A 13,725-nucleotide genomic window follows, 5' to 3' on the forward strand; every position below is an offset into this window, starting at 1 on the left:
ACGGGCATATTGCATATGGGGCATTTGGTTGGATGGGTAGTTGTGCCCCTCCTTGTTTAGTTTTAGGCCTTGAGGACATGGCCTAATTCTAGCTTGGGGGGAGTTTTGTTGTGTAGTTGCCTATTTGTGATGCTCATGTCTTGAAACCATACCATTATGTGCACTTGTATATGTTAGTTTCTTTGTGTTTAGCTTGATTTAGTTTGATTTTAGTTGCTTTTCTTTTCGTTTGTTTTGATTGTTTCCTTTTGTTTTGACTTTTGGTGTGTTTTTCCTTTCCTTTTCTTTCTCTTTCCTTTCCTTTTGTCAAGGCAAGTTTTTCTAGGTTTTCTTAGGCAATATTCTTGATTGGGGCATATAAAATTGGAACTTGTAGATTAGAATGCTTTTATTCCTAATTGGTAGATTTTTACACGGTTCTTAATGTCTTGGGTCGAGTCTAGGATTTGGTGTCAAGAAAGTTGGTTGAACTATGGGTAGCATGCGTCATGAACTCTTTGCTTGTGGTAAGATGGTGTCGATTTCTCTAGTGATTTGAAGCCGGAGAGAATGGTATTTGCTCCCTTGTGAGGTTCATGCTCAAAAATAAGCCCAAACACATTTTCATACATTGAGTGGCATGGATCCTTAGCATTGACTTTCTTGTCTCCCGAGTTTGACCATTTCCTTCCCGAGACCGCGACCGAACTACTTTAGGGGACGATAGAGGCATTTCTTTCGGTGACTATTTTTCTTTTTAGTTTAGGACTCTGTTTTCTTATTTTTCTCATATGTTTTTGTTTACATTTGCCCCTTTGCTAGCCATTTGAGCCTTGACCCTTCATTTCTTATGAGCACATTACAAGCCTAATAGCCTTTGTTTTGTTTTCACCCTTAGAAGTGATAGTGAAGCTTAGAGTTATGATGCTTGTTGTTTTGGAGTAATTATGCAAAGTAGAGGAATGAATGTTGTTTGGTATGAATGGCAAAGTTTTGGAAGAATGTTGTATATAGTGAATAATTGTTGCAAAAGCAAAAAAGAGAGTAAAGTTTTGAAGAAAAAAAAATCCAAAAATAGAGAAAAATCAAGGCATGAAAAGTTTCATTTGAAACATAAAAAAAAGAGGAAAATCAAATCAAGGAAAAAACGCAAAAAAGAGTTGTAGTTTAGAATTGTTGTTAAATAAGCTTGGGGGTACCCCAAATAAGTGGTACGAGTTTGTGTTTGGTTCAAAATCCTTGAGTTTAGTTCTATCATTGCGCTTCACTTTAGGTATGAGCACCAAATGGCCAAATTTGTTCCGCGCCTTACCCCTAGCCTACGTTACGCCCTAAAAGCCCTCTTGACCCTTTAGAGTTGAGTCATTGTCGGTGGAGGGAGGATTTGGTCAAGCTTAAGGAACAAGGTTGTCATGCTAAGATTTCGGGTAGCCTAATGTTGATTTTCTGGCGCCTTCGCGGTGTCTTGAGACGCTATTCTCAAGGGTGGATAAGATCTAGAGATTTGACGTGGTATGCCCGGATGTAGGGGGATTGACTAGTGCTTGCCCTTAGTTCACTTTGCTTGATGCTCGAATCTTTCACTCGGTTTAGGACATTAGTTAGCGTGTACTCATTTAGTTGATTAGTAATATTAGTGTTCTTCTATACTTGTTCCATAATAAAGCCCATCTTGAATTTTGTAGTTTAATTTCTTTTCTTCTCTTTTCTTTTCTTCTTCTTTTCTTTCTTTCTTTTCTTGGTTTGTGTTTTCTTGGTTTGTGTTTTCCATTTTAGTCTTGCCTTGATTAGATTTGCTAGATTTTGATTTTGGTAAATTTTTTGAATCTGATTAGTTGCTCATTCTTCCTTAGTTGAGTTTAGTTTGCTAGAGACTAGCAAACGCTTAGCTTGGGGGAGTTTGATGAGCGACATTTATGTCGCTCTTAGCTTAGAATTTTATGTTAGTTTCTATGCTTTTTTAATAGTTTTTATAGCTTTTTGTGTGCATTTTATAAGTTTCGTTCCATCTGATGCTTTACAGGTGATTATGATGAAAAGTGGTGGAAAACAAGTAGATTTGAGCCAAAACAGGGCTTGTGCGATCGAGTGATGGTTTGTGCGCCCGAATAGAGTAGTGCAAATGGAGTTCATGGAATTTCCAGTTTTGTGCGATCGAGTGCCCTCTGTTGTTCGGTCGCACAGAATGGATTTCTGAGACAGAATCCCCCAAAATTGGAAAACCACCGCACAAGGCCTTATGTTCGACAACACAACATTTGTTCGACCGCACAACTTTTTGAGTTCGACCGCACAAAAGTTGTGCGCCCGATTAGTTCTTCTTGTTCAACCGAATAGAGCTGCAAAGGAGACTTGAGCCAAAGAAACCCCATTCGACTGAACAAGATTTTACGTTCGGTCGCACAGGACGAAGGAAATGATCTTCGCTGTCTTCGCTCGCAAAGGACTACATTTGGTCGAACAAAGTCATTTACGTTCGGTCGCACAGTGGGTACGTGCGACCGAATCGCTGTGCGGGCTGCTCTTATTCGAATTCTGGCTTCTATTTGGGGAAACTTATAAATAGATTTTTCGATTTATTTTATGGAGAGTAGAATTTTAGTTGATAATTGGAGATTCTAAAAGTAGATTCTCAGCAATTCTAGAGAGAGAAACTCTCCTCCATTCAAGCTTCAATTTGTAATCCTTCTTAACTCTTCTTCAATTTTGCAATTTAATTCTTTGTTTCTTAATTCTTGATCTTGCTTTGTTGTTGATTGTACTTCAATTCCTTAATTTCTTGAATTCTTGATTTCATTGATTGAAGTTACTTTGATTCTTAATTCCTAGTTGATTGTGCAATTGAATTCTTAAATTCTCTTCTCTTACTCCTTCAATTTCATGCTTGCTAGCTTAGAATTAATGGATTGCTTAATTTCTAGAATGACTAGTGAGTAGAATTAGGTTAGGGAAAGAGGAGAATCTAGGGGCTTAATTAGGGGAAATTGATGATTGATTGTTGATTGATTCATGTGATTAAATATGATTTGATGATAGGACATCCATGCTAATTGATTGGTAGTTGCAAATGCTATTCGATTAGAATCACGTGGAACCATAGGTTAGGTTTGGCAAGAGATTGTGGGCCTATCTCGTGTGATCAAATGGCGGTGCCTATTATATGCTAGTTAGTTTAATCTAGGATTAGGCGAAAGCTCTTCCGTGGATTAGACGCTTAGCGTTCCCTATCCGAGAGGTGGCGGGTTCGTCTTAAATGCTATTTGCCTAATCGTCACTTCGTTGCATGATCATCATTGCTAGATAGTTGAATTCATTTCCCCCGATTTCCCTAGTCTATCCCCTACTCCCTAACATCTCCCTTTCTTGATTCAATTTAGCATAATTCGTAGTTTTTAGATTCTTAAAAGTGACAATTCAAAACCAAATTCTTGTTCGAACTAGATTGACTTTCAAACTCGATAACCACCGTTTCTTTGGGACGATCCCTTTGCTTACCGCTAGCCGGTTAGTTGAGTGGTTTTATAAATATTGTTTGCATAGGTTGTTTTCTATCAACGACGGAAAATACACCTATCACTACGCTTGAGACACTTGGCAAGGGCATTGCTGATCTGACTTCGAGGATGGCGGTTGATGCTTAGCAGTATGAGGCTCTCAAGAAGGAGAAGGCCGAGGAGAAGGCTCATTTTGAAGCTACGCTGAAGGACACAGACTCTACTATCTTGAGCCTTCGCGAGAGTGCCAAAAAATCTGAATCATCCCTCGAGCGGAGTCCTGTGTTGGAGCTTGATGTTGAAAAGCTCAAGGCTAAGGTTCGCCTGCTTGAGTAGGAGAAGGCTCTGATGTACACTGCTGAGCAGTGTGAAAATCAGTACTGGGATGGGATCCTCGGCGCTCGTCGTATGTTTGCTAAACATATGCCTGACTTCAAGTGGGCTGAGCATGTGCCCCAGTGGCTCGAGGCCGAGGATAACCTGGAGGAGTGCCAAGCTGATAGAGATGACGCTGCTAGAGAGCGCGAAGAAGCTGCCTAGGAACAGCAAGCTCGGAAGGTTGCCTCGGAAGGTGATACTACCATGGGCACTTCTTCGAAGGCTGCTCCGCAGGGACTTTCTGGTGATGTCCCTTAGGAACCCTGGCATTCGTCTTGTTCAGAGTCGGTCGGTTCCAATTGAGGACCTCCGGACTTGTGCTTAACTTTCTCCCCTTTTACCTCGGTGCTGCGTAGTGTTTCAATAATTTCTTTTTGCTTTCTTTGTACTTCGGTAGGCCGAAATCGTGTGTTGATGGCTGCCGATCTTAGCTTTAGAGTTATTTTGCTTTCAATTTTTGAGGATTTCTCGGGTTGTGCCGAGTTTAGTTGATGTAATTACCCCCAAATATTGAATGAAAAATGACCTCACTTTGTTGTTTGATCTCTTTGCCTTTATTTGATTATATTTTAGCTTTTCATATTTGCTTTAGCTTGGCTTGGGACTTGTCTTTATTTGGAGTCCTTCGAGTCCGCGAATCTGCTACGAGACTTGCCTCTTTTTGAGTTCTTCAGATCCACAAATCTGCTAAGAGACTCAATTTGGTTGAGTTCTTTAAATCCGTAGATTTTCTAAGAGACTCATTTTGTTTTCGAGTTCTTTAAATCCGTTGATCTGCTAAGAGACTCATTTTATTTTCGGGCTCTTCAGATCCGTCGATCTGCTAAGAGGCTCGAATTGTTCTTCCGATTTCTTGTGGTTCGGAAACCCGAGCAAGAGATCTCTAGCCTGACTCTTAGTTATGACTTCGACAATCCATGGATCTGAGCCAAAGCCTTTATAACTTGATTCGAGCGGCTGTTTGTGGCGAACAGAGTTTTCCGAGGTGTCGCAAATCCGAGGATTTTGGACGATACCGTAGGACGCTGGTTATCTTAAGTTAACTATTTCTTGAATCTTGGTCTAAGGAATGGTTAACTCAGATTAATTTATTAGCTTCGGATTGATCAGATCCTAGTCTGCATGCATATAAAATAGAAGTGCAATGAAGTAAAATAGAGATAGGTTTAATGAAACACATGGTGCCAAGGGCTTTCCTCTTCTCATTAAACAACTTACTTGGGTTACAGAGAGGGTAAGATCATACAAAATATTTCTTGAAAACATCGGTATTCTAATGGTTCTTCAAGATTGTTCCATCTAACTGTTTAAGCATAAAAGTGTCGGTCCTCTTTTCAGAATGGATGATGTATGGTCCTTCCCAGGTGGCTGAGAGTTTCCCATGGATCCTTCCTTTCTGAACTGCGGCGGCATTTCTGAGTACTAGATCGCCAACCTTCAGAGGTCGGGCGTTGACTCTTCGGTTGTAATGCTTGCTGACCCTTTGTAAGTAGGAGACGTTGAGAGTTCTGGCGTCGTCCCGAGCTTCATCTAGTAGATCGAGAGCTTCGGACAGGAGTTGGTCGTTGTTTTCTCCGTAGGTTCCATCATACTTGTTATATACCTGGATCCTCAACTCTCATTCCGATTTCTACAGGGATGACAGCCTCGGAACCGTATACCAGATGAAAGGGTGTCTGCCCAGTGGCTTCTTTCTCGGTGGTCCGAAGGGACCATAAGGTTCCAGGAAGCTCCTCTAGCCACTTACTCTTCTCGTCCTCCACTCTCTTATTGAGTGAATTGAGGATGGGTTTGTTTGCGGCTTCGGCTTGTCCGTTGCTTTGAGGGTGGCAAACTGCTGAGTAAGCTACGTGGATACCGAATTGCTTGCACCACTTTTGCAGCGGGGTGTTATCAAATTGTTTTCCATGGTCGAAGACCATCAGCCTCGGTATGCCGAACCTTGTGATGATGTTTTGCCAGATGAATTTGCGTACTTGTGGTTCAGTGATGGAACACTACAAAATAAAGTCATTTTAGCAACACTTCAAATTTGTTGTTATTTTGAAGAAATCCGTTTCTAAGTCTAGTTAGCAACGGATTGGAAACGAAAAATAATGGTTACTAAAACGTTGGTTGCCATATGATATTAGCAACTAAATCCCAAACTATTTTGTTGCCATTTTGCATCCATGGAATATGGTTTCCATATTGGTTACCATGGCCCGGAATACGTTGCCAGCCCTAACAACGGATTCTTTACTTTGGTTGCTAGAAATAGCAACGAACTATTATAAAACCGTTAAGACATCTAGCAACAACTTATTAACATTGGTTGCTAAAAATAACAACAAATTAACAACATTAGTTTCTAAAAAAAGGGCAACGAATATTTGTTTTAGTTTCTAATAGGAGAAACAAATTTTTTATTTGGTTGCTAATAGTAGAAACAAATAATTTTTTTTTGGTTGCTAACAATGGCAAAAAATTTATTTATTTGGTTGCTAACATTAGCTACAGATTATTTATTTATGTTGTAAATAATGGCAACAAATTATATATTTGGTTGCTAACATTAGCTACAATTTTTTTTATTTATGTTGTAAATAATGGCAACGGATTGAAAACTTTAAGTTGCTAATAATTGCTATAAAATAGCAACAGAATTTGCACTGGATATTTTTTTGGTTGCCAAACCTAGCAACAAAATATTTTTCTATTGCTTTATTTACTGCTCTATTTTCAAATTCTGAAATAAATTTAAATCAAATTTATTGATGCAATATTTACAACAACGAACAAATAATAAAAACTTTCATTAAAAAATCAAATCAAACCCTACAAAAGAAGTTTCATCCCAACAAAATTGCATATATATGCAATATATAACCTGTAATCCCCTAAATATAAGAGTTGTTTACCTGCTTTCACTAGAAAAAAAACTCTACGCTAAACTAATTATCCAAATGCATTTCAATCAACAAGCGAAAAATAACACAAAGCAAAGAAATTTCTTCTGATAATCAGCATTCAAGATTAGCGCAAAATGACATTTTCAATTAGGAAAAGAATCTGAGCTTGCATAGCCTTCATAGCATCTGTTGTTTCTTTAAGCTGTTTTGTTGTTTCGTCAAGCTTTTTTCTGTTTCACTGAGCTTCGTTGTTGTTTCAACTAGGACTACCTTTGTTTCTTCAATCTCCTTTTCTTGTTCCAAATTTTTCGAAGAGAGTTATTCAACATTACTTGTCAAATTAGTCACTAGCTCATTCCGCACTTTCTTTAAACTTGGGTCGTTGTTTGGTTTCACATAAAAGTTGTCAGTAGCATTTCCAAGACCATACACTCTGCTATTCTTCCATCCACCTAAGGCTTCCAAAAACAACTCGTTCTTTGTTTTAGGATTCTCGTCCTCCAAGTTGGTAGATTTCTTGCTTTGAAAATCAGCCTGCCAAAAAGGTGAAAATATGTAATTTAGACTTATCATTTTCTGTCACAAAGGCATATGTGCATTAAATTAAATAAGTAGGAACTCACCCAAACTTTTCGTGACGTCTCGTCCACGAATTCACCATTCTCTTTAGCATGGCCTTTGTAATACACCTCAGATGGAGTAGGCGGACGCAACAACTTTTGCTCCTGGCCATTTCAAGAAAATCATATAAATATACACGTTTTCAGGAAGTTGATCTGCCAATTTGACAATCATCTCAAATTGTAGTCAGATATTTTATAAGAAACAGGAAAGAAAAGAATTTATATAACACACTAGGATAACTCCATGGTATTTTATTTGGTTTCAGGTTGAGCAGCTGAGGATAAGTTAAAGGCAGAACAAAATTATATGAATACAATTAAGTATACACAAGCCTACTGATAGGTTTGCTACTTCAAATTCATAGACTAGCCTATCTGCCTCATAGCTCTAGCACTTCAGATTCATAGCTCGTATAATAACTGATTGCAGGGGACACTCGTTTAAGGGATGCAAACAAACAAACTTGCTGATCTAATGGCTATAAATGCGAGAGTAGAGAATACAGAGCAGAATGTAACAATTATATATCAGCAGCCACGTGTTTATTGTATAACACTTTATCGCAGATCTGAGGATTAAGCAAATTGTGAGAAGTTCTTAAACATTAAGCATTACCCAGATGACAAAGAATAATAACACATTCATGATGAGGAAAAAGATTAGAGAAAGTTTGTCCATTTATAATCAGTTTGGCAGTTATGTTCTGGATGCACAGATTTGATGGAGACATACAATTTACAGCAGTGATGATACCAACAATGAATTAAAATAAATTTCAAAGAGGCCTCGGTTCTTAGCCTCGTGAGGAATTCCAAAGGGATCAATGAGCTCATCATTTACAACCTGATCTTAGAGGATAAGGTATGAACCCAACCATATTCGCAGAAAGAAGAGATTGTAATTAACAATATGTATATGCATTAACATTTACTTGCACTTTGTATTTAGAGTACAGTATGCTGATAAAATGAGTGATCCACACCAAAGCTACTATTAACATGAAAAGATAGAAATTCAGTAGGCATGAAAAAATAGGATAAGCTGAAATGTGGAGCACTAAAGAGTTCTCCTGGTCTGATATCCCATGTATAGAAAATCTAATCATAGATGGCATGTTGTCAGCAAATGCCGTTGCCTTCTGTCGCTGCTTTTAGAAGACTCTTCAATGATTTTCCTGATATATCCTGATCTGTAGGAAGTTTCTCCAAGTCTGAGGTTTACATGAGTGGTACTGATCTTAACACTAATGAGATTTACATGAGTGGTATTAATCTTGACACTAATGATCATCTTCACAATCTTATTAGTTATACTAAGGAGATTTGCATGTGTTTTCAGCCATTTTCTTCCAGATCCCTAAAGCTGTTTTGCACCAGATAAATTGTTACAGTCTGGTCGCTAGTTCTACTCATACTTAAAAGTTAGTTCCCTATTAGCTAGGTCGGGTCACTCAACCAATCAAATATAGTGGCCTTAATTTTAAGAGATTACCCGCGTGGAACAGCGTGTACTCTTTCCTAGCTCATATGGTTACTGTGGCCCTGTGGATGTAAACCAGCTTTGAAAGCACTTGGTGCAAAGGCAAGTATCTTGATCTGTTTGGCAACTCAAAGTGTCAACATCCCACCATGGAACTAGGGATCTATTATAACCTAGAGATGAACTAATTCCTGCAGGGAGGGTGACTTGCAATTGCGGAGAAGGTGAATCTAGAATAAGGTGGTCCCGGAACATTTCTTACGCCCAGACTATAATCTCATACAGTGTTCCAACCGGTGTTTTTCTGCTTACTCTTAAGAAGATGGTAATAACCCAATCACTCCATACCCACCACCACTCCCTCCCCCCTCCCCCCAAAAAACTAGCAGTTCAAGTATCAACTTCACCTTGGAGCACATATAATCTCAATCTGATCACCTAGGCTAAGCTGAAATTCAACATATATCGGGACCATTTCTGGAATTAGAGGAACCCTTCTTCAACTTCCTCAGGCCTACCCACTCTTCAAACCTAAATATTCTGTTTGTAAGGAAATTTAGGATGAAAGGAAATTGTTTATAAGGAAAGTTAGGATGAAAGGAAAAGTGTAATATAACAATAAAAAAAAAGTAATAGATTTACTTTGGAAAAAGATTAGAGAAAGTAGCTAGTTGCTGTTAGTATTACAGTTAGATTATAACAATTATATATTAGTCCTCTCAGTGTTGGACGTATGTTACTTCTATCACTCAGAGTTTCAGAAAGGTTTTTTTATAAATCCTCGATTAAACAATATAAATGGGGGTTTTCCATCTATGCATCTGTTTAAAACTGATTCTGCATAATAAACATTTCCTGTTGCTAAAATTTGATGAACACATAAACCTGACGAGAATAGTCTCTTGAGTTCATAACCATGGAATAAACAGATCACAGTTAGAGGAGTTATAGCAAGTGCTATCATTGGAGTGATTTACAGCATCATTGCAATGAAGCTGAATCTTACAACAGGGCTTAGTCCTATTCTTAATGTTTCTGCTGCTCTTTTGGCCTTTGTTTTTATCAGAACTTGGAACAAAATCCTTAAGAAAGCTGGTTATTTCTGTTCCTTTCACTAAACAGGAGAACACTATGATTCAGACTTGTGCACTTGCTTGCTATAGCATTGCCATTGGAGGTTGTTAACACTTTATTTTTCAAGGTTTATTGCTGTAATTAATAACATGAATTCAGATTTATATATGATCATGTTTTTTCTTTGATGTAACAGGTGGATTTGGGTCTTATGTTTTGGGATTGAACAAGAAGACTTATTAGTTAGCAGGAGTTAACATGGAAGGGAATTCTGCAGCAAGTTATAAGGATTTGAAAGTTGGAGATGTCTAATTTTCCTGGATGTACTCTCGAGGGATAGACTCTAATATAGTTTTAAAAGCTAAGCCATGTCCAAAGACAACATCCCCAACATATTTGAAGACCAAAAAGTTCCCCTTTTGAAAAACCACCAAAAGAATCATTTAGATAGTAATTATGATGATTATGATGAACACAACAACAATAACAGTACTAGTAGTCTTGTGAGGCGGGTACGACAGTACAAAGGGAAACAACTTAGAAAAATAAAAGACCAGAAAGCAGCAGCACATCCAGCATGGGTCAACTTTGGCCTTAACACACAAGTCAACATTTCAGGTTGTAACCAGTAGAACATTACAGAACACAGCAACAACCAGAACTAGATCAACAAACTGAGGTTCAGAACTTAGCAGACCAGGAATATTAGAACTTAGCAGACCAGAAATATGCGAACTCAGAAGACCGGGAATATCAAAACTTAGCAGACCCGGTTTCAAGCAGCTTTGTAGAATTATGGTAGTCCATCATTAACCTAAATTGTGATGAACCCACCTCTATTTAACTATACTGATTTCCCATTTGTTTGTTGCTTTTATTTATGCCTTTCAGATACCTATCACACTGACACACCCAAAAATAAAGAGAGAAGAAGAGAAATCAAGAGTAATGGACTCACAAATTCCACAACAAGAACATACACAATTATGGGAAGGTTGGATACTTTGATTAACTCAAGGGCCACGTACAAAAGAACTCTTACACAAACAAGCAACTCGAGGCTGCTAATCTCAAAAGGAGTGACTTCAGGTCATAAGTCTCTAGTTCTCAATACAAAATAACACAATACCCCTTCTATAATTCACTCCCCTTCATTTAAACACGTACACTACCAAACCTACTGACAAAAGTTGCTACTGCTTCCCAGTTTGCTGTTGTTGCTTCTTAAATTTTTTGGGCCTTATTCTCCTTGTCTCTTTTGTTACTTCTGGTGTAGGTAATGGTGGCCGGTTGCTTCTGCCAGGTCATCACACTATCACACTGACACACCCAAAAAGAAAGAGAGAAGAAGAGAAATCAAGAGAGTCAACTTTAGACTTAGTGGTATCCTACTTATTTTCTGTTACCAATACCCCATCTTGTTAACAACTGATTCAGATTCCAGCACTCCCAAGAACATGCTCGAAAAAAGTTAACAACTGACCAACCAGCAATCCTAGCTCCAATGAACTTGTTACTTGCTACTCTATGGACTGTCTAATGCAAGTCTAACACACTAAACTTACAAATCCAGCAAGAATCTAAGCTCCAACATATTGGCAAGGAAAATTCGAATCCTAACAAAGTGCAACGATTTTCAGAGTACTTCTCACTTTCTCAGCCAACTAAACACTTATTACAATTTCGCTTCTGAAAATCTACTATTGAAATTAGCAACTGTAGAGTAAAACCCAACTCAAATATCAAAAAAACAAACTATTGAACTAATTATTTACTAAAACAAAGTTCTAACATCGCCCCACTCACCTGATTGTGCTAGTATATTTGATACTAAAACATAGTTCTCTACCCTATTTGGATCTAGTTGTAGCAGTTTCTCAGCTGCCATTCTTCCTAAATACTTATTGCTATGAGTCCTACAAGAGCTAACCAAAGAAGTCCAAATTTTAGCGTCAGCTTCCATGGGCATGTCTTTCACAAACTCCATTGTTTCATACAGGTATGTCATTGATTTTTCTGGAAATCTGGAGAAAGCTGTCTCTCTATTCTCTCCTCTTCTAGCCCCCTTAACTAGCAACCTTTTAGTTGACCCGAAATACTGTCATGTGCAGGATGCTATGACACCGCTGTCACACCCCAGCCTCCTACCAAACCCCAGCTAGTAAAAAAGCTGCCCCCACAGACCTCTTCAGGCAGGCTAAATCTTGGAACCTACTCAGATTAAGGGTAGTGATATCATCAGGTTTCCATTTGGCAGTGTATCAACTATGGCCTAGCTGTAACTGCAAGGAGAAAACTACCGAAGCAATGTATCAACTATGGCATAGTTGCTAGCTACTTCTATGCGTAAGGATGGCTTTCTCATCAACTAAAACTAACCAAATACTCATCAACACTAAAGCCAACCACATCTATTGTTTGAAAATTATGCATTTCTCATTGAAAACCTTTTATGATATTCAATTACCAACTTTTTATCATTTATTTAACCCACCCATTAACACTAATTCAACCACTCAATTTAGAAAATCAATTGGAAAAAAAACAGAGGAACACTCTAAATAACTGAACTTAAATAAATATAAATAAATAAAGATAATTGACTCAATTTTAATAATTAAGGACAATAATAAATACCTGGAAACCCACAATTAGCAAAGCAAGACTGGCCGGAATCCCATATTGATGACACCCGACGATGACAAGGAAAAACAGGAAAATTAGTTGTTTAGAATTGAGATAAATTAAACGCGTTTACAGGTTTCTATCCAAAATCATTTGAGTTTAATCAATTCAGATAGAATATTCGGTAAAGAATCAATTCGTTCATTATTTGAAACCTAACATTTAAAATTTTAAAATATATTAAACAGAGTAGATGAGGAAGAAGGAGAAGAGTTACGTACCAGCACCGGTTCCGGAAGTGTGCACGGCGTGACAGAACGAGATGAGGAAGGAGAAGGCGGGGAGGAGCAGAAGGTGAGTTTGTTTTTTTGGTGAACTGCAGACGGTAGTGAGAAAAAGGGATTTCTAGGGCTTTGGGCCAGTTAGTTATTTCATCTCCTTTTTTTTGGAGTTAATTTTTTTAATAACTTAATGTTTTAGGCTGCAAAATTTTTGGAAACTCCGCCAAAATTAGAACTAGCCAAAAAATTACGTTTTTAAAATTTGTTTAAAAATAGATGGTAAAAATAATTTATTTTCAATTACAATAATAAAAGGATGGTAATAATTATAAGTTATACAAGTAAATTAGTTTTCAACCACTAAAAATTAGTTTTAATAATAAAAAAGAATCTAGTCAAAGTTAATAATTTCATAAAGGGCTACCCAAGTTCAAAGTATAATTAAAAACAAGTTCAAATAAGTTTGCATAAATTCAAGTGAGTAAACGTTTGAAAAGATATATAAGACTAAGTTTCACTAATAATATTTGAATTTCCATGTTTGAGATATTTGAATTTCATTTGTAAATATTGGTCACTATGAAAAACTAAGGACCCTAGATCAATCAGATGAATCATAATATTTTACATATAATTACTACGGTTTTCTAAAGATAGTGTTTTGTTCATCTTACTAGGTAAGTCATATGGAGTAATTGCACAACATATATAATTTTATTTGTTTATTGCTAAAATTATAGTTATTACTCGGTTAACGTACACGTGTATAAATTTGATGTAAGGATGGTCTGTTTTAGTTATAGTTATAGATGTTTAATTATTTCATGAAAAGTAAGTTGAGATCGATAAGCTCTAATAGTTTCAGATAAGTCTGATTAAGATAATTAATAAGGTGTGTTA

General features: G+C 37.4%; 1 long non-coding RNA gene across 1 annotated transcript; it reads right to left on the reverse strand.

Annotated features, from left to right (window-relative positions):
* Positions 1 to 6,647: 6,647 nt before the first annotated feature.
* On the reverse strand, positions 6,648 to 12,952 carry LOC110802426 (uncharacterized). Its single transcript, XR_002537160.2, has 4 exons — positions 12,826 to 12,952; positions 12,557 to 12,584; positions 7,366 to 7,467; positions 6,648 to 7,276 (listed from the first exon to the last, which is right to left on the reverse strand). It is a non-coding gene; the product is annotated as an uncharacterized lncRNA (long non-coding RNA).
* Between the last annotated feature and the right edge of the window lie 773 nt (positions 12,953 to 13,725).

This window comes from Spinacia oleracea, chromosome 4, assembly GCF_020520425.1.
Source record: "Spinacia oleracea cultivar Varoflay chromosome 4, BTI_SOV_V1, whole genome shotgun sequence".
In the NCBI taxonomy this organism is placed as follows: domain Eukaryota; kingdom Viridiplantae; phylum Streptophyta; class Magnoliopsida; order Caryophyllales; family Amaranthaceae; genus Spinacia; species Spinacia oleracea.